This window comes from Dama dama, chromosome 20 (assembly GCF_033118175.1).
Source record: "Dama dama isolate Ldn47 chromosome 20, ASM3311817v1, whole genome shotgun sequence".
NCBI lineage: Eukaryota > Metazoa > Chordata > Mammalia > Artiodactyla > Cervidae > Dama > Dama dama.
Genome location: NC_083700.1, coordinates 90272143 through 90292924, shown reverse-complemented (window position 1 = coordinate 90292924; position 20782 = coordinate 90272143). Strand labels below are relative to the sequence as shown.

The following is a 20782-nucleotide window of genomic DNA, read 5'->3' as shown; positions in this document are numbered from 1 at the left end:
AGGAACCAGAGATCAAATTGCCAACATTCACTGGGTCATCGAAAAAGCAAGAGAGTTCCAGAAAAACATCTATTTCTGCTTTATTGACTATGCCAAAGCTTTTGACTGTGTAGATCACAACAAACTGTGGAAAATTCTTAAAGAGGTGGGAATACCAGACCACCTGACGTGCCTCTTGAGAAACCTGTATGCAGGTCAGGAAGCAACAGTTAGAACTGGACATGGAACAACAGACTGGTTCCAAATAGGAAAAGGAGTACGTCAAGGTTGTATATTGTCACCCTGCTTATTTAACTTATGTGCAGAGTACATCATGAGAAACGCTGGGCTGGATGAAGCACAAGCTGGATTCAAGATTGCTGGGAGAAATATCAATAACCTCAGATATGCAGATGACACCACCCTTATGGCAGAAAGCAAAGAAGAACTAAAGAGCCTCTTGATGAAAGTGAAAGAGGAGAGTGGAAAAGTTGGCTTAAAGCTCAACATTCAGAAAACTAAGATCATGGCATCCGGTCCCATCACTTAATGGCAAATAGATGGGGAAACAGTGGCTGACTTTATTTTTTGGGGCTCCAAATCACTGCAGATGGTGACTGAAGCCATGAAATTCAAAGGTGATTGCTCCTTGGAAGGAAAGTTATGACCAACCTAGGCAGCATATTAAAAAGCAGAGACATTACTTTGCCAACAAAGGTCCATCTAGTAAAGGCTATGGTTTTTCCAGTAGTCGTGTATGGATGTGAGAGTTGGACTACAAAGAAAGCTGAGCTTGGAAGAATTGATGTTGTTAAACTGTCAATTACATACTTTCTTATCAATTTTTTAATGGTTTAGGCTTTTTATATTCTAAGAAACTTGCCTACCTTAAGGTTGTAAAGGTTTTCTTCTATTTTTATTCTAGGATTTCTAAAGTTTTAGATTTTACATATAAGTATATGATCTATTTTGAGTCAATTTTTATGTTTGGTGTAAAATAAAGGTTGATTTTTTTTCCACATACACATTCAGCACCATTTATTGGAACGACTTTTCTTTCTGCATTGAATTGCTTTGGCACCTTCATCAAAAATTGCTGTTTATATGAGGGTCTGTTTTTGAATTCTGTTTTTGTTCCATTGATCTATATATCTACCTTTTTACAGATATCAAATTATTTTGGCTATTGTGTTTATTCTCATATACCCTACTCTGCTATACTATGTTTAGTTCAGTTCAGTTCAGTCACTCAGTTGTGTCTGACTCTTTGAGACCCCATGGGCTGCAACATACCAGGCTTCCCTGTCCTTCACTATCTCCTGGAGCTTATGTGGTTATTGAATCCTTGAAATGCGGTTAGTCCAAGCTGAGTGCTCTAAGTGTGAAGTACATATCAAATTTTGCAGACTTAACATGAAAAATAAAATATAAAATATTTCACTAATAATTTTTATATTGCTTACAGTTTTAAATGAAAATATTTTCAGTATGTTGGGTTAAATAAAATATCTATTAAATAAACTATTTACTAGTAAAATTTAAAGTACACATGTGACTTGCATTATATTTCTGTTGGGCAGTGTAATTTAAAGGTCATAAACATTTAATGTAATTACATATTGATATAGTAGGATTTAGGTTGACCACTTTATTATCTGCTATTTGTCCCTTTGATCAAATTGCCAACATCCATTGGGTCATAGAAAAAGCTAAGCATCCCAGAAAAACATCTACTTCTGCTTCATTGACTACGCTAAAGCCTTTGACTGTGTGGATCACAACAAACTGGAAAATTCTTAAGGAGATGGGAATACCAGACCACCTTACCTTCCTCCTGAGAAGCCTGTATGCAGGTCAAGAAGCAACAGTTAGAACTGGTATAGAATAGTATGTTTCATTTAGCCAATAGAGAAACTTTTTGGTTTTTTAAGGCAACAAAGTGAGTCTCCTGCATATGATCTTTCAAGTTGCTGACTTTCAAAGATGCAAACACATCTATAGGTGAACTTAGTTAGTTCGTATGTCTGGGACATTGTCATGTGAACACACCTTCTACAAGTGGCTGTGTTTTTGTATACTTCAATGTACAAGGCTGTACAGAGTGTAGAAGTACAGTGTGTTTATTAAAAGTCCAAGATGTCCAGAAGCAAGAATAAAAGCAACAGTGATGTAGCTGGCACTATACTATTCTTTTCTTTTTAATTTCTATGAAATTAAAAATGCTTTCTTTATTTTTTGCTTTTTTTTCCTGTACTATCTCTGTGAAAAGTATTACAAACCTATTACAGTACAATACTGTATAGCTGACTGTGTTAGTTGGGTACCAAGCCTTACTTTGTTGGACTTATGAAGAAGTTGGACTAAAAATTGTGCTCTCAGAGCAGAATTTGCTTGTCTGTAGAGGATTTAATGTAAAATATATTGGCAAAAATACAGGCTATGGAGCTGGGCTGCCTGAGTATCCTAGATCCCCTGCTGTGACTTTAGATTGGTTAATTAATATCTATGTGTCTGCTTCCTCATCTGCAAAATGGGAATGATAGTGCCTACTTCATGGTGTATGAGGATTAAATTAAGTTATGTAAATTTGCATAAAATAATTAGAGCAAGGCCTGACAGAGTTAATGCATAGAAGCTATTAGCTACCTCTGATAGCACCGCTACCGCCATTATCATCATTATTTGGAGATTCCATATCTCATTACCAGAACTATCATCTGGAAGAATATTTTATACATTTTTATTTACTGTTAACCACCTGGAAGTTCATAAGAATGTTCAAGTTGTCAAGCATGTGATATAATTATTTTCTGTTGCTTAATCGCTCAGTCATGTCCAACTCTTTTCAACCCCATGGACTGTTGAGATTCTGTCCATCGGATTCTCCAGGCAAGAATACTGGAGTGTGTAGTCATTTCCTTCTCCAGAGCATCTTTCCTGACCCACGGATTGAACCCAGGTCTCCTGCATTGCAGGCAGATTCTTTACTGCCCGAGCCACCAGGGAAGCCTTAATGCTCAGCAGTATATCAGCCATTTTCCTTCATTTCATGAAAGCGGTCTTTTTTTCTCCTCTCCTTCTCCCCTCTCACCATTGTTTACTAAAAATATTTATATTGCATGTAACAGTACAGTTGAAAATGGAAATGAATGCACTTTGTCAAAATTAAGAATTTTTAAAACAAACAGTATTTTAGTTATAGTATTATATCCATTTCAGTGTTTTTCTTATGGTTCTCTGAATCTCTATTATATTTGTAGTAATTTTGGAAGCAGAGAGCTCTTAGGAACTAATAGGAGCTTTGCTTTGTTTTGTGCAGGAAATGTCCTGAAAATATATGCCTTTATTACCCAATATTTATTACCTCACATTTAGAAGTGCTTGCATCAATTTGATGTTAGTTTGAGCCATCAAGAAGTGTTTGCTCCAAGATATTCTTGGCTTCCTGTAAGTTTTTTTTTTTTTTTTTTTTGAAAAACAACTATATCCAATAACATGTTCCAATGTTATTTTAAAGGTTTATGAATATTATTTTTCCTTCCATAGATCAAGGTGGAAAACTGGTTGATAGAGGAGGTGATACTTATGGAGGAAAGTGGTCATAAATCCTAGTGGTGGATTGATTTCAAAGGGGCACCCCCTTGGAGCTACAGGTAATAATACAAACAGATTTCACAATTTTTGTACCATTTTTGGCATAAGTGTTAATGATTTGGTCCTTTATTTGAATGTATGATTGTATTCTCTGAATTTAGTAGCCGGTGTTTTAAGTTTACTTAGCCATGGTATTTTTGATTTTTGTTAAGTATAATATAGTTCAATAATCTTGATTAATTGATGAGAATTTGAATTAGTTGAAACTCTAAATTCAACAATAAGCATTTTCAGGTTTGATTATTTTAAAATAAGTGTACAGGCTTAAAAATATGTGTCCAAATAGGGATATTGCTATGTCTGCTAAACAAGAATTATATATAGTTGCATTTTTATAGAGTCTGCCTGCCAGTGCAGGAGACTCGGGTTTGATCCCTGGGTCGGGAAGATCCCCTGGAGAATAGCAACCCACTGCAGTATTCTTGCCTGGAAAATCCCATGGACAGAGGAGCCTGAGGGCTACAGTCCATGGGGTCACAGAGTGTTGAACACGACTGGGCAGCTAGGCACACACAGATAGTTGTAATTATATACGGTTGCATGTGCGATTCCTGGTGCTCAGATGGTAAAGGATCCGCCTGCAGTGCTGGAGACCCAGACTCGATCCCTGGGTTAGGAAGATCCCCGGGAGAAGGGAATGTCAACCCACTTCAGTAATCTTGCTTGGAGAATTCCAGGGACAGAGGAGCCTGGTGGGCTACAGTTCATTGGGTCACAGAGAGTTGGACACGACTGAGCAACTAACACACTATATTGCATTTGTGGCTGGTGTTGCATAGAAATTTTTTTCTCTTGGGAGAATTGGACTGAAAGTTATGAAGTAAGAATTTTACTATGGCTCGACTGCTGACTGGCCATGTGACTCTTTTGGTTAATGATCAGTTAATCACTTTGACTCTCAAGTTTCCTTAATTGTAAAATGTTCTGGAATAACTTAGCACTAAAATTCTGAGATTTATTTTATGAAGACAGGTGAGTGTTGTATGTTTATATTATCTTACATATTAAATAAAATTTTATAAATTATCACAAATTTCAAAATAGAGAAGTTAGCATTTATAATATATTTGTTGTAGCAATTAACATGGCTTCTTATTGCTGTTTATCTCTCAAATTAGGTAATTTTTTTAATCTAGTAGGGAAAATGAATACTCATTAATAGCACATAAGAGAGCGATAGACAGAAAGGCCCATAGAGTTGCAATATAATGTGCCACTTGCAATTTTTCTCAGCTTTTTCTTTTAAGCTTTTTGGTTAATTTGTTGTTTGCTTCAATTGTTACTAACACCTCAGGTAGCTATGTTGTTCAATGATTTTTGCTGATTGTTCTTGACAAATGGCTCTGAGGAAGATACTGCTTGTACTGGGCAAGTTCTCTTTCAGGTTGCATAAAAACAAGCTTTTTAGAATGGTTTACCAAGGAATTTCCAGACAGGTCAAATAATGACAAGTCTCTGAGAAGGGAGCTTTGAAAGAATTCCAACTCCATTTTGACTCCTCCAGTGCTGAGTAAAATGCTAGCTTTCACCATGATTGCAGGTTGTAATCTATGTCTGTATCCCTATATGCAGGGCAGCAATGGAAATGTAGACATAGAGATGTCTAACTTTTGAAACACTCTCCTCTCTTGGATAACAGACCGTTTCTTCATGTTATTCTTAAAGGTCTCTTCTCTTCCTATACCTCTAACGTCTATACTTCTTAGAATTTTATACTTGGTCTTTGTGCTAGATCTGTTAACATGGTATTCCACACAGTATTTCCTCTAATTAAGAATCTCATTTAGGATCCTAAATAAATGAAATGCAGAAAGGAACTTCTCCTTACAGCATGCACGGGGCTCACCATGGACACAGTGGAGTAAGGAGGGGGTGGGATGAATTGAGACAGTAGCATTGAGACATATACATTCATATGTAAAACAAATAACCGCTGGGAATTAGTTGTATGATGCAGAGAACTCAAATCCAGTGCTCTGTGACAACCTAGAGGGGTGGGATGGGATGGGAGGTGGGAGGGAGGCTCGGGAGGGAGGGGACACATGTATACCTCTGGCTGATTCATATTGATATATGGCAGAAACCAACACAATATTGTAAGGCAATCATCTCCAATTAAAAATAGATAACCATGGGGTTGCAAACAGTCAGACACAACTGAGCTACTGAACTGAACTGAACTGAACTGAAAAAAATCCGAAAGTTAGACATTAGGCCAGAAAAGTTAGATTGATAAAGACTGAAGAGTGTCCTTTGGATTTGGCTATTATCAAGTCATTGGAAATCTTGGAGCAATTTTACTGAAATGTTTTTCAGGAAAGCATATGGGGATTGGAAAGAAATAGAAGTGAGAAAGTAGCAACAACAGTTTGCAACCACAGATAAGCTTTTAGGAGTTGTGGCTGTGATTGGAAAGGGATGTTTAAGAGGGTGTACCTCAATTTCAGGTATATGTTCTGTATGAATGAAGTCATGGCTTTGGCCTTAGCCTCTTCACTCTTTTCAGTACATAGACTTGTTAATACTAGTCATTTTTTCTGTAAAATAGAAATAAAATATAGTATCTACCTTATAAAGCTGTGCTATGGATCAAATGAATAAACGCGTGAGATCCCAGAACAGAGTAGGAAAACTAATTGCTAGTATTCTCTTCCCACCACTCTTACAAAAGGAAGCTCAGATGGATTGAGTTCACTGTTGGCAGTAATAAAACACTTGTTCATATTGCAGTATGAAAAATAATTTATAACCATTTCAGATAAGTAACATGGTTTAATTTGTAAAGAAAACGATCTTCCAGTATGACAGCATCATGGCATCAATTTTTGGTGTAAATTTTGTGCCAAATACTACACAAACATTATTTTTATACTCTGTTCTAGCATTGGTAAATAGATGACTCTTTTCTTTTATCTCTCTAAAGCATGAGTTTATCAGCTCAGTTCAGTCACTCAGTTGTGTCGAAATCTGTGACCCCATGGACTGCAGCACGCCAGGCCTCCCTGTCCATCATCAACCCCCAGAGTTTACCCAAACTCAGGTTAATCGAGTCGGTGATGCCATCCAACCATCTCATCCTCTGTTGTCCCCTTCTCCTCCTGCCTTCAATCTTTCCCAGCATCAGGGTCTTTTCCAATGAGTCAGTTCTTCACATTAGGTGGCCAAAGTACTGGAGCTTCAGATTCAGCATCAGTCCTTCCAATGAACACCCAGGACTGATCTCCTTTAAGATGGACTGGTTGGATCTCCTTGCTGTTCAAGGGACTCTAGAGAATCTTCTCCAACACCACAGTTCAAAAGCATTAATTCTTCTGCGTTCAGCTTTCTTTATAGTCCAACTCTCGCCTCTGTACATGACTACTGGAAAAACCATAGCCTTTACTAGATGGACCTTTGTTGGCAAAGTAATGTCTCTGCTTTTTAATATGCTGCCTAGGTTGGTCATAACTTTCCTTCCAAGGAGCAATCACCTTTGAATTTCATGGCTTCAGTCACCATCTGCAGTGATTTGGAGCCCCCCAAAATAAAGTCAGCCACTGTTTCCACTGTTTCCCCATCTATTTGCCATTAAGTGATGGGACCAGATGCCATGATCTTAGTTTTCTGAATGTTGAGCTTTAAGCCAACTTTTTCACTCTCCCTCTTTCACTTTCATCAAGAGGCTCTTTAGTTCTTCTTTGCTTTCTGTCATAAGGGTGGTGTCATCTGCATATCTGAGGTTATTGATATTTCTCCCAGCAATCTTGATTCCAGCTTGTGCTTCATCCAGCCCAGCGTTTCTCATGATGTACTCTGCATATAAGTTAAATAAGCAGGGTGACAATATACAGCCTTCACATGCTCCTTTTCCTATTTGGAACCAGTCTGTTGTTCCATGTCCAGTTCTAACTGTTGCTTCCTGACCTGCATACAGGTTTCTCAAGAGGCACGTCAGGTGGTCTGGTATTCCCACCTCTTTAAGAATTTTCCAGTTTGTTGTGATCCACACAGTCAAAGGCTTTGGCATAGTCAATAAAGCAGAAATAGATGTTTTTCTGGAACTCTCTTGCTTTTTCGATGATCCAGTGAATGTTGGCAATTTGATCTCTGGTTCCTCTGCCTTTTCTAAATCCAGCTTGAACATCTGGAAGTTCATGGTTCATGTATTGCTGAAGCCTGGCTTGGAGAATTTTGAGCATTACTTTACCAGTGTGTGAGATGAGTGCAATTGTGCGGTAGTTTGAGCATTCTTTGGTATTGCCTTTCTTTGGGATTGGAATGAAAATTGACCTTTTCTAGTCCTGTGGCCACTGCTGAGTTTTCCAAATTTGCTGACATATTGAATGCAGCACTTTCACAGCATCATCTTTTAGGATTTGGAATAGCGCAACGGGAATCCCATCACCTCCACTAGCTTTGTTCATAGTGATGCTTCCTAAGGCCCACTTGACTTCACATTCTAGGATGTCTGGCTCTACGTGAGTGATACATCATTGTTTATTTTGTTGCTAATGGGACATAAAGAAGTCAGGGTGATAATAAATGTTTCTGTGGTATGGTCATTGAAGCCTTAAAGTGTTACAGTTTGCATTTGAGACAGTGATTTAAATTCTCATTTCAGAGTGACAACTGAACTGAACTGAATAAAGAAGCTTATCAGTGGAAAAAAATAAATAAATAAATTCTCATTTCAGACAGCTTCCTTACTCTCATATAGGAAACTTTTGTTTCATCAGGTGAATGTGACATTTCAGTTATTTTTATTGACATAAAACTTTTTTTCTTCTCTGGAAGATCGTTTTAATTTTAATTGACTTGTTGAGCATTCTGAGATATTTTTCTTCCGTCATCTATTAAAAGAATAAAAAATAAATATGTAACAATATTATTTTCAAACCCATTTTCTTTCTCAAAATTGAAGTATAATTTTCATAAAATAAAATGAACAGTTCTCAGAAAAACAGTTGTTTCTATCTGCATTATTCATAAACCAAAAAGTAGAAACAATCCAGATGACTGTCATTAGCTAATAACTGGATAAACAAAATATAGTATATTCAGACAATGGTATATTCTTTGGCTGTAACAGAAATGAAGTAATGATGCATGCTACATCATAGATAGACCTGAAAACATTTTGCTAATGAAATAAGGCAGTCACAAAAGATCTTATATTGCATGATTCCATTTATATGAAATGTCCAGAATAGGCAAATCTATGGAACAGAAAGTAGTAGATTAGTAGTGGCCTAGGATTGGGAGAGACAGCTAGAAGAGTATGGGATTCTTTTTGAGGAAATGAATGTGTTCTGAAATTGATTGTGGTGATGGTTATCATTATCTGTAAATATGCTAAAACCATTGAATTATAAGCTTTAAATCGGTGGTTGGTATAGATAATTGTGTACATCCATGTAACTACCACCCAAAATAAGACAGAACATTTCCATCACCCCAGGAAATTCCACTGTGTCTATTTCCAGTAAGTCCTCTAACTTCCCTCAGTCACCTCTCCCTAACTCTCCAGTTCAGTTTAGTTCAGTTCCTTGGTCGTGTCTGACTCTTTGCAACCCCATGGACTGCAGCACGCCAGGCCTCCCTGTCCCTCATCAACTCCTGGAGTTTACTCAAACTCATGTCGATTAAGTTAGTGATGGCATCTAACCATCTCATCCTCTGTCGTCCCCTTCTCCTCCTGCCTTCAATCTTTCCCAGCATCAGGGTCTTTTCAAATGAGCCAGTTTTTCATATCAGGTGGCCAAAGTATTGGAGTTTCAGCTTCAGCATCAGTTCTTCCAATGAATATTCAGGACTGGTTTCCTTTAGGATGGACTGGTTGGATCTCCTTGCAGTCCAAGGGACTCTCAAGAATCTTCTCCAACACCACAGTTCAAAAGCATAAATTCTTCAGCACTCATCTTTCTTTATAATCCAACTCTCACATCCATACATGACTACTGGAAAAACCATAGCCTTGACTAGACGGACCTTTGTTGGCAAAGTAATGTCTTTCCTTTTTAATATGCTGTCTAGGTTGGTCATAACTTTTCTTCCAAGGAGCAAGCGTCTTTTAATTTCATACCCCAAAACAAGGCCAAGATGAATTGGTTCCTATCATCGTAGATTAGCTTTGCTTATCTTCTAACTACATATATATGGAACAATATGTGTGAAAGTGAAAGTCTCTCAGTAGTGTCTGACTCTTTGTGGCCCCATGGACTATACAGTCCATGGAATTCTCCAGGCTAGAACACTGGAGTGGGGAGCCTTTCTCTTCTTCAGGGGATCTTCCTAATCCAGGGATCAAACCCAGGTCTCTGCATTGCAGGCAGATTCTTTACCAACTGAGCCACAAGGGAAGCCTAATATTATATGTATATGTGCTTTTTTTGTGTCTAAACTCTTTAACTCAATAGAATAAGATTTATCAAAATTTTCTTGTGTCAGGATTACATTATCTTTGTTCCTAAGTAGTATTTTATTGTCTAAACATGCACACACACATCAGTTTGTTTATCCATCCTTCTGTAGATGGACATTTGAGTTCTTTTCTGTTTGGGAGTATTATGAATAAGTGTGCTATAAACATTTTTGTACAAGGCTATTTGTGGACATACCTTTTGCATTTTTCTTGGGTTAATAACTCAGGGTGAAATTGCTGGGTCATAGAGTAGCATATGTTTAACTCTATTAGAAACTGCCAAAGAGTGCTCCAAAGGGTTGTCATGTGCTTTTTACCATTATAGCTGAGTGACAAAAGTAGCATTTAACATGTATTTCTCTTCTTGTTTACCCTTAGTTCTCTTCCTCAGAGTCAACCCATTTTAAAATTTCATTTGTATTTGTCCAAAAATTGTTATGCTTATACAAATACATATGTATATGTATGTTTATAAAATCTGTCTGAAATGTATGTTTGTGTATGTGCATATTGATCACATTGTAGACTCCCTCTTTTACTTACATCTCTAAAATCTTTCTATGTTATCACTTCTACATAGTCTTTATTCTTCTTAATACCTATATATTGTTTACAAGAAACTTACTTATTCACTTATTGGCATACATAAGTTATGTCAAGATTGTTATTACAAACATTGTTGCACTAACCATCCTTGTGTATTTACATATTTTTTACAAGAATACCCATAGGATAAATTCCAAACCCTGGACTCACTGTGTCATAGGATAGTAGATATTTTAAAATTGATGGATATTGAGCAGTTTTTTTCAAACAAGATTGTACCAATGCACGTTCCTGACAACAGTATAAGAGTGCTTCTTTTTCTATAATCTTATCAACGTTGGGTTTTTAAAAAATCAAATGTAAACAATCTTGCCAACCTTTATAGATCATCCAAGTCTTTCCCATCAGCACTAAAAAACTAACTGAAAACACCCAAGAAGGTAGAATTTATCCAGTTTTCAATTCTTCAAAGAGAGACTCGTAATCTCTGTAATGTTCTTTGAAAACTCTTTTCAGTATTTGAGTATACACTGTCAGTAACAATTTCCTCTTACCAGTCTTTGAGGGATAGTGTTTAGTGGTGGTGTAGCATTTTGGGGGAAAACATTATAAGTCTTTTATAATGTTATAAATCTTTGTAACAATGACTTTATTGGTAGTCTGAATAAGATGAAGAATTATTGAAGAGTAAATATTTACTTGCTGCATACTGAGGATTTGGATATATTTCAAGTAAATCTGACGTGGCTATTCACTGTTGCCCAAGAAAGAATTCATACTCCTGGAAAATATATCAGAATGACAGTTCAGAGTTGTTTAAACATTTTTGGTCTAGTTACTTGGATAACAAACTGCAATAGGATTCTAAGAGAATCAGAAAACTGTCGAGTGTTCCAAAACATGTGATGATGGGGTGGGGAAGTTAGAAAGTTTTCTTCTACCAGTGATATGTGTTTAATTGCATGATATTGCTACTTTAGTGGGAACTCAGCATTGGAGAATTAGCTTTAAAATTAAATTTCCATAACACTGGTTCCTGATTTTAACTTGTTAAGATCTGGGTTAAAAAAAGATTCTAGCTCCTATAACGGTACTCATAGTAGAAGAGAAAGAGATTTCTGTATTTGAATTGAATAGTGTTTTGTCGTCAGTTTAAAAATATAAATTCCTTTTGGATTTTACAATTAGAAAAATCACATTTTTTTTCTGTTCTTTTTCTGTTTGTTTTTGGTTTACTTTGCAATGGTCATATGATAAAAAGCAAATTAATGTCCAAAAAATAGTATTAATATCACATTTTATTCCAGTTTTTAAAGTTGTTTCACATATACCGTTCAAGACTTATTAAACACTTGTTTAAAGTGAATAAGTAAAATTTGACTTCAGCCTATTCTTAGCTATCTGTGATTTATGAAAATTTTTGTTTTTATTCATTTGTTGTGTCCAGCTCTTTGTGATCCCATGGACTGTATGTAGTACACCAGGTTCCTCTGTCCTCCACTATCTCCCAGAATTTGGTCAAATTCATGTCCATTGAGTTGGTAATGCTCTCTATCTATCTCATCCTCTGTGGCCTTACACTCCATTCACCTTCAATCTTTTCCAGAATCAGAATCTTTTCCAATATGTCAGCTTTTCACATCACGTGGCCAAAGTATTACAGCTTCAGCTTCAGTGTCAGTCCTTTCAATGAATATTCAGGGTTGATTTTCTTTAGGATTGACTGGTTTGATCTCCTTGCAGTCCAAGAGACTCTCAAGAGTCTTCCCCAGCACGACAATTTGAAAGCATCATTTCTTTGACACTCAGCCTTCTTTATGGTCCAGCTCTCAAATCTGTACATAACTATTGGAAAACCCGTAGCTTTGACTTTACAGACCTTTGTTGGCAAAGTGATGTCTCTGCTTTTTAATACACTGTCTAGGTTTGTCATAGCTTTTTTTCCAAGAAACAAGTGTCTTTTAATTTCCTGGCTGCAGTCACCATCCAGAGTGCTTTTGGAGCCCAAGAAAATAAAGTCTGCCACTGTTTCCACTTTTCCCCCTTCTGTTTGCAATGAAGTGATGAGACTGTCTGCCATCATCTTCATTTTTTGAATGTTGAGTTTTAAGCCAGGGTTTTTACTCTCATCTTTCACTTTCATCAAGGCATTATTTAGTTCCTCTTTGCTTTCTGTCATTAGAGTGGTGTCATCAGCATATCTGAGGTTGTTCATATTTCTCCTGGTAATCTTCATTCCAACTTGTGATTCATTCAGCCTGGCATTTCATATGATGTACTCTACATAGAAGTTAAATAAGCCGGGTGACAATATACTGTCTTTTCATACCTCTTTCCCAATTTTGAACCTGTCAGTTGTTCCATGGCCCATTCTAATTGTTGTTTCTTGACCCATATGCACATTTTTGGGGAGACAGGTATGGTGATCTGGTACTCCCATCTCTTTAAGAATTTTCCACAGTTTGTTGTGATCCACACATTCAAAGGCTTTAATGTAGTCTATGAAGCAGAAATAGATGCTTTTCTGGAACTCCCTTGCTTTCTCTATGATCCAGTGAGTGTTTGCCATTTGATCTCTGTTTCCTCTGCCTTTTCTTAATCTAACTTGTATACCTGGAAGTGTCTGTGATCTACTAAAAGAGCATAAAAGTGCTTTTGAGATTAAACTCTTAACAAGGGATGGTTGCTTTGAAGCTAAAAGTTGATAATTTGGTTTGTCCTTTTTTACCCAGTTCAGCCTGGCATTTAGTGCCTTTCCAGTGAGGCTTCAACCTCGTTTTCTGTCCTGATCTTCCATTTTTCAGTCTGTGAAAGTTCTATAAATGCTTATTGTATGCCCACATTATCTTTAGGTGATGTAGGTAACTGATGTTCAAATATAGCATCTACTGATGGGTTGATTTAGAATCCCCTGTAACTTTACCTAGTAGCTAAGATGGTAAGGAATCTGCCTGCAATGCAAGAGACCCAGGTTCAGTCCCTGGCTTGGGAAGATCCCCTGGAGAAGAGAATGGCAGCCCATTTCAGTATTCTTGCTTGGAAAAGTCCATGAACAGGGAAGCCTGGCTGGCTACAGTCCATGTGGTCACAAAGAGTCAGACATGACTGAAGTGACTGAGCATGTCATGTAGCTTTAAAAAAAAAAAAAATATATATATATATATAAATATATATATATATATATTCCTGCCTTACCAGGATTTTTATTTTAATTCCTAAGTCTGCTTGATTCTAACAACTTAATGTTTATAAAGTTCCTATAAGAGTTTCTTATGCACAGCCAGGTTTGGGAACTAGGACTAGGAAGCACACAAGAGGCAGATAATGTAACACAAATGATTATGAAACAGAATAAAGTGCCTTAGGCAAAGCACAAACCAAAAGTATGAAGACAGGGAAAAAGGGAACGGAAAACAGGAGGGGTGACAGTTTATTAAATACCCACCACATGTCTGATTCACTACAGATGGTGATTGCAGCCATGAAATTAAAAGATGCTTACTTCTTGGAAGGAAAGTTATGACCAACCTAGACAGCATATTGAAAAGCAGAGACATTACTTTGCCAACAAAGTTCTGTCTAGTCAAGGCTATGGTTTTTCTAGTGGTCATGTTGTGGATGTGAGAGTTGGATTATAAAGAAACCTGAGCGCTGAAGAATTGATGCTTTTGAATTGTGGTGTTGGAGAAGACTCTTGAGAGTCCCTTGGACTGCAAGGAGATCCAACCAGTCCATCCTAAAGAAAATCAGTCCTGAATATTCATTGGAAGAACTGATGCTGAAGCTGAAACTCCAATATTTTGGCCACCTGATGTGAAGAGCTGACTCATTTGAAAAGACCCCAATGCTGGGAAAGATTGAGGGCAGGAGGAGAAGGGATGACAGAGGATGAAATGGTTGGATGGCATCACTGACTCAATGGACGTGGATTTGGGTGAACTCCAGGAGTTGGTGATGGACAAGGAGGCCTGGAGTGCTGCGGTTCATGGGGTCGCAAAGAGTCGGACACAACTGAGCGACTGAACTGAACTGAACGTGTCTAATTCTGTGCTAGCATTTATATCTAGCTGGGTTTGGGGAAGGGGATGTAGAAAGAGGAAACATATTTAAACTAAACTGTGGTACATATACACCATGGAATAATACTCAGCCATTAAAAAGAATTCATTTGAATCAGTTCAAATGAGATGGATGAAACTGGAGCCCATTATACAGAGTGAAGTAAGCCAGAAAGATAAAGACCAATACAGTATACTAATGCATACATATGGAATTTAGAAAGATGGTAACGATAACCTTATATGCAAAACAGAAAAAGAGACACAGATGTACAGAACAGACTTTTGGACTCTGTGGGAGAAGGCGAGGGTGGGATGTTTCAAGAGAACAGCATCAAAACATGTATATTATCAAGGGTGAAACAGATCACCAGCCCAGGTTGGGTGCATGAGACAAGTGCTTGGGGCTGGTGCACTGGGAAGACCCAGAGGGATTGGGTAGAGAGGGAGGTGGGAGGGGGATCGAGATGGGGAATACATGTAAATCCATGGCTGATTCATGTCAATGTATGACAAAAACCACTACAATACTGTAAAGTAATTAGCCTCCAACTAATAAAAATAAATGGGAAAAAAAATAAACTAAACTGGATTATTTGCTTTTCTCAGACATGTTTAATTCCTCCTCACCGCTACAAACTCTGACTTTTCTGTTTTCTCAATAATACCAACAGCCAACATATACACAGCACTAATTACTGGGCACTGTTCTAAGCATTCTTCAGGTCCAAATGTATTTAATTCTGACATGTATTTTAAAAATTCACTTATTTATTTACTTTTGGCTGCACTGGGTCTTTGTTGCTGCACATGGGTTTTCTCTAGTTGTGACAAGCACCGGCTTATCATTGCTGTGGCTTCTCTTGTTGCAGAGCGCTGGCTGTAGGTGTGTGGGCTTCAGTAGTTGTGGTGCAGGGGCTTAGTTGCTCTGTGGCATGTGGGATCTTCCCAGACCAGGATTGGAACTTGTGTCCCCTGCATTGGCAGGTGAATTCTTGATTGCTGGACCACCATGGAAGTCCCCTCTCACATCTATTTTTATATTTTATAAAAGAGGAACCTAGAGGCACAGTGTAACTTACCCAAAGTCACCAAGCTAGAAAGTAGCAAAACTAGAATTCAAGCTCAGGCTTGAGCTTAGAGTCCAAGCTCTTACCTCAGTGCGCTTTTCCTCAGTGGAAATGCCCATCTTCACGGTCCATCTCCAGTGTTACCTGTCTTATGAAGCTTTTCCTGATTTGTTGATCCTTTCCCATCTCTAAACTCTTGCTGTACTTTCTCAATATTTGTCTTTGAGTTATATTTGTGTAATGCATATTGTATTTATTTATGGCCTTAAAAAAATCTCTGTTTGACTAAGAACCTATAAGGGTAGAATCCATGTTTCATTTTTCTCTTACCCTGAACAGTGCCCCATACAAGACTTTGCACATGTAAAGAGAGTTGAAGAAGTTATTTCTCCTTTAGTATCTGAAGGGTGGTATGGGACAGAGGGGATAAATGTGTTTGGTATGGAAAGAATTAGGATCATTGGGAAGAATTCATGGGAAGGTAGATTTGGGGCTGATACAGGAAATAACTTCTGTTATTGTAAAATACCCATAACACAGGCCTGCTTGCTGCAGTCCATGGGGTTGCAAACAGTCGGACACAACTTAGTGACTGACCAACAACACATAACATAAAATTTACCATCTTAAACATTTTAAGTGTATAGGTCAGTGGTATTAAGTACATATACATTGTTGGGTCACTGTAAACACCATCCATCCACAGAACTCTTTTCATGTTGCAAGACTGAAGCTCTGTATCCATTAAACAACAAATTCCCATTCTCTTCTTCCGTAACCCCTAGCAACCACCATCCTACCATCGGTCTACATGATTTTGACTACTCTAAGTACCTCATGGGCTTCTCAGATGGCACAGTGGTAAAGAATCTACCTGCCAATGCAGGAAATGCAAGAGACATGGGTTCGACCCTTGGGTTGAGAAGATCCTCTGGAGTGGGAAATGGCAACCCACTCCAGTATTCTGGACTGAGGAGCCTGGCTAGCTATAGGCCATGGCGTCACAAAGAGTCAGACACAACTGACAACACATGCACATGTACCTCATATGAATAGACTCGTGCAGTATTTGCTCAGGAAGGAAAATTTTAACATGGCTTTTTAAAAATGGAGTAGGTTGTCTCCTGCAAGCACATATTGCCTGTCACAGAGGTTGAGTATGAAAAACACGTTAACAACTTGATGGACACATTGTTAGGGGAATTGCCTGTCTGTTAGGGCCTTAGATTTGATGAATTCTTAGAACTTTCCTAATTCTAAGATGCTCTAATATCCCAAAGCGATGTAATTATGTCTCTTCCTGAATTCACATAGGATGATATTTTTTATTTTTTTAATGGTACATGTGTTATTCTATTGTGTGACTTTTTCTAACATGTTTTAGTAACTTTAAAGATAAGTAAAAGTTTAGTAACTCCTTAAAACTTGGGTTCTTGGTTCTTCTTCTACTCTATAAGAGCTCATCAAAAGAAATACATTCTGGCATGATGACTTCTTCTTGTTCAGTTGCTCACTCCTGTCTGACCCCATGGACCTCAGCATGCCAGGCTTCCCTTTCCTTCATTATCTCCTGGAGTCTGCTCTAATTCATGTCCATTGAGTCGATGATGCCATCCAATCATCTCATCCTCTGTCACCCCCTTCTCTTCCAGCTGTCAATCCTTCCCACCATCAGGATCTTTTCCAACGAGTCGGCTCTTTGCATCAGGTGGTCAAAGTATTGGAAGTTCAGCTTCAGCATAAGTCCTTCCAATGAATATTCAGGGTTGATTTCCTTTAGGATTGACTGGTTTGATCTCCTTGCTGTCCAAGGGACTCTCAAGAGTCTTCTCCAGAAGGAAAGGGTGGGATGATTTGAGAGCATAGCACTGAAACATGTGTGTTACCATATGTAAAATAGATAACCAGGGCAAGTTTGATGTATGAAGTAGGGCACCCAAAGCCGGTGCTCTGACAACCTGGAGGGATAGGGTGGGTGAGAGGGGGGTTCAGGATGAAGAGGACACATGTATACCTGTGGCCAATTCATACTGATGCATGGCAAAAACCACCATAATATTGTGAAGTAATTATCCTCCAATTAAAATAAACAAATAAAAAACTGCACATGAAAAAAAAAAGTCTTCTCCAGCACCAAGTTTGAAAGCATGAATTCTTCAGTTCTTATCCTTCTTTACCCAACTCTCACACCAATACATGACAACTGGAAAAACCATAGCTTTGACTAAAAGGACCTTTGTTGGCAAAGTGATGTCTCTGCTTTTTAATATGCTGTCTAGGTTTGTCATAGCTTTTCTTCCAAGGAGCAAGCCTCTTTTAACTTCATGGCTACAGTCACCATCCACGGTGATTTTGGAGCCCAAGAAAATAAAATCTGCCACTGTTTCCACCTTTTCCCTATCTATTTGCCATGAAGTGATGGAACGGGATGCCATGACCTTTGTTTTCTGAAAGTTGATTTTTTAAGCCAGCTTTTACACTCTCCTCTTTCACCCTCATCAAGAGGCTCTTTAGTTCATCTTCACTTTCTGCCACAAGGGTGGTGTTATCTGCATATCTGAGGCTGTTGATATTTCTCCCAACAATCTTGATTCCAGCTTGTGCTTCATCCAGCCAGGCATTTTGCATGATGTACTCTGCATATAAGTTAAATAAGCAGGGTGACAATATACAGCCTTGATGTACTGCTTTCTCAATTTTGAACCAGGTCAGTTGTTCCATGTCCAGTTCTAACTATTGCTTCTTGACCTGCATACAGGTTTCTCTGGAGGCAGGTAAGGTGGTCTGGTATCCCCATCTCTTTAAGAATTTTCCACAGTTTGTTGTGATCCATACATGACTGACAAGACCTAAATCCAATACAAACTCTAAAAGGCCAGTGAACCATGAAGGCCTAAATAGCATGTTACCAAAGCACTTATTTCACCTCTCATCACATCCTGGAGGTCACCCATCCTCATTCTCATTGCCCACAAATTTTCAGGTTTACTACTGCAACGTGATGAGGTGAAAGTGAAGTCGCTCAGTCATGTCCAACTCTTTGTGACCCTATAAACCGCAGCATGCCAGGCCTCCCTGTCCATCACCAACTGCCAGAGTCTACCCAAACCCATGTCCATTGAGTCAGTGATGCCTTCCAACCATCTCATCCTCTGTTGTCCCCCTTTCATCCTGCCCTCAATCTTTCCCAGCATCAGGGTCTCTTCAAATGAGTCAACTCTTCGCATCAGGTGGCCAAAGTATTGGAGTTTCAGCTTCAACATCAGTCTCTCCAATGAACACCCAGGACTGATCTCCTTTAGGATGGACTGTTTGGATCTCCTTACAGTCGAAGGGACTCTCAAGAGTCTTCTCCAACACCATAGTTCAAAAGCATCAATTCTTCGGCTCTCAGATTTCTTAGTTTTCTTTGTATAGGTCTTGCCCATCTTTTGTCAGATTTATCCCTAAGTATTTCACATTTTTGATGCTATTGTAAATGGTATTTTTTCAGTTTCAAGTTTTTATTGCTTGTAAGCAGAAACACAATCAATTGTTGTATATTCATCTTATAGCCATGCTAAAACTCAGTTATTAACTCTAGTAGATGTTTAAAAACTTCATCATGTTTTCCGTACTGACAATCATATAATCTGTTAATCAAGATAATTTTACATTTTCTCCTTCATCTTCACAAAATGGCCTTCTTTGCTCTGAAATCTACTTTGGTTGATTTAATATGGCCACTCCAGCTTTCAAATTTTAAATAGTGCTAACGTGATATATATTTTTCTGTCTTCTTAGCTTTAATTATTTCTGATTTTATATTAAAGTATATGGACAGCAAGACCCAGTTGGTCTTGTTTTTTTTTTTTTTCCTGCAAACTGACAGTCTCTGCCTTTGATTGGGGTGTTTAGACTATTTACATTTGATGTGGTTATTGGTATGGCTGTTTGTGTTTTGTCCCAGCTGTACTATATTCCCATTTGTCTTTTCTTTCAGCTCACTCTTGGATTATTTTTTATTTTTCCATTTTATCTTTATTATCATAGCTTGTTTTCAAGTGTTATTATACCAGTTTGCTGATAGTAAAAGGACATTACAGCAGCATACTTCTACTTCTCCTTTCCAGGCCTTATAATATTGTAGCTGTGAATTTTTCTTTCACACATGTTATAAACCTCACAAGAAATGATTGTTTTTGTTTAAATAACTGATTATCTTTTAAGAGATTAAACAGTAAGAAAACCTTATCTATTTAAGGCTACTGTGATTGCCACTTTATTCCTTTGTGTACATTCATGTTGCCAGCTGCTATCATTTTCTCACTGCCTAAAGGATTTCCTTTGACATTTATAGTGTGGGTGTTGTAGTATAGCAATGACTTCTTTCATCTTATTTCGTCTGAAAATATCCTATGTTACTTTTGTTCTTGAAATATATTTTACATTTGATAGAATTCTAGGTTGATAACTTTACAACTTTTGGAAGGAAAAACTGCTCTTACATAAATATACATTTTTTAGTGTATGTTGAGTTCATTAAAGCTTTTTGCCCTTTGAAGCTCAACAAATCTTTGTTTTCTCAAAAAATTATTCTCCAACAATAGAAAAGCATGCCCTTTTATGTTGTTTATGCTAAGGCCTTTAGAAGTCTAATTTGACTAAAGCTGAATTGTCACTTTTTTGTGTTTTGTTGTCTTAATGGTATAGAAAGAGTTATGGGTTCAAGGAAGCAGGAGGAAGAAAAGAGTTCTGATAATATCTCAAGATATTATCCTCTGTAGCTTTTTAATTCTGTGGATTTCCATAGCACTTAGTACTTATCTTTATTAGCACTTCATATTCTACTGTGAATTCTTTATATCTTCAATACTTAGAGGAGTGTTTGATACATGTGTGAATAGTTTATTTTTAGTAGCAACCAGACTCTATACCTGTGAAGCTGAGTTCTGGGCTAATTATTTTTATATAAAAAGATTGACCAACATCTTGCTAGGAAATTTTTCCAGTAAGATGTTAGTAAAATGAAGTAAAAAGTTAAAAAATATTTTTCCTTCATAAGAGACTTTAAGCAGGACGTTACTGTCTAAATA

General features: G+C 37.6%; 1 pseudogene; it reads left to right on the top strand.

Moving 5' to 3' along the window:
• LOC133039986 (sterol carrier protein 2-like) overlaps positions 1-20782 on the top strand; it is a 95101-nt pseudogene that overhangs the window by 33731 nt on the left and 40588 nt on the right.